Source organism: Micromys minutus (assembly GCF_963924665.1).
Source record: "Micromys minutus genome assembly, chromosome: 14".
Taxonomy (NCBI): domain Eukaryota; kingdom Metazoa; phylum Chordata; class Mammalia; order Rodentia; family Muridae; genus Micromys; species Micromys minutus.
This window is the reverse complement of record NC_137983.1, coordinates 30,347,130-30,348,813: the sequence shown is the minus strand read 5'-3', so window position 1 is coordinate 30,348,813 and position 1,684 is coordinate 30,347,130.

The following is a 1,684-nucleotide window of genomic DNA, read 5'->3' as shown; positions in this document are numbered from 1 at the left end:
TGCATGTGATACCACAGTGTAACAAACAACTTTCAGGAGTCATTTTTTGTTCTACATTACATGTTTTAGAGAAGAAACAGAGATTCCCTCAGATGGAAATTGTGGACAAACTCAAAAATCTCTCAGAAGAACCCATTTTGATTTGGTGTTTGTGTACACCTGTCTTCCTTCAACAGGTTTCAAAGATTTGTATTACTAGTGTTATTTGAACATCTTTACACTTAGAAGAGACCTAGAAATGGCTGTAAAGAAGTTTAAGGCAGTATATATTTACAAAAGTTATCAATGAGTTGGCACATAGGCACTCATGGACATTTGTATTTTCTAAGGTTGTGCGACACTGAATATAAATTTAAGGTATTGAAACCCCGAATTAAATAGACATGGGGAAAAATGAGAAGTATCACCAGTGATTTTAGATGAGGTCATCCTACACTTTCCTCATGTTACTGAGTTCCACAAGTTCTATTGCCAGTCCCATCCCATGGCTTACATGACTGTCTCACACTGTGCTTTCCAGCTCCTTCTTTGACAGTAATCTGTAAAACCTAAAAATGCCTGAACTTTGCAAAACTTAGTAGAGCCAAGAAAGACCAAAACATCTAGGTAATATTCTTAGGCAGTGGATGGAATGGAAACAGTAAAATTAAAAATGAAACAAATCCAAAATTTTAATTGAATAAATTATTCTACAGTAAGAACTGGGAACAATGGTTTAGCTCCCCACTTTTATGTATTTTTCTCCACGTGTTTACTAAAGTTGGGTTATGAGTAGCACAATTTTATAGTTACCAACATATTCAAATGTTCAGATATAAACTTGGAACTGTTTTTCTATTTGCACTGGTAAAACTGACAAGCCCATGAGCAAAAATATTCTAACATCACCAACATCTTCCTCTCTGTACAAATGCTCAGTGCAAATACCACTGCGTACATGTTGAGACACTGTAGCATGAAGAGTAAGGGAACTGCAGATACAGAAATTATCCAAATGATATGAGGACTAGGGGACATATTTAGTTCATCCAAACAAAGAAATGTTGAGAAAGAAGTGGCAGGATTTTATTATTAAAAACTATGTTTGGAATGATGAAATATTTCCTAATTTGCCTGTTGTAGCCTTAGCTTATTTTCTGATTCCCGGCTGAATATAGTTATAAAAATCATATGTCCATGAAGACTTGTCAGTCCTGAACAAACCAGGATCATTTGTTACACTACATGGCATAGCCACTGTCATGTCCCCATTGCTTCAGAGTAATACTTTCGGCTAAGATAGAAACATAAGCTTAGAGGAAAAATACATTCATGAGAATGAAGTTGAATTGAACTAGACTGTTGGAAATGCTAAACCTTCTTAGATCAATGAATGTGAATAAAAGCCAATCTCAGACCCTGATCAATGCTACATTATCACCAGTAAATGATGAGATAGATTTATCAATTCAGTAAACAGTGGCAGTCCAAGAAACAGTGGTAGTCAATTAAATGAGAATGAGTCTCTATATGTTTTTGTTTTTCCTTTTATGATGGAAGAGAAAGCTTATTGCAGATAAAAAGGAGAGCAGAGGCAGAGGCAGAAACATCTGGGTGGGTCAAGGCTGAACTGGGCAGACTGAGCTGGGCCATATGAAGTGAGAGGGGAGGAGAAAGGTGGCAGAGGAGAGGATAAAAGGGACAG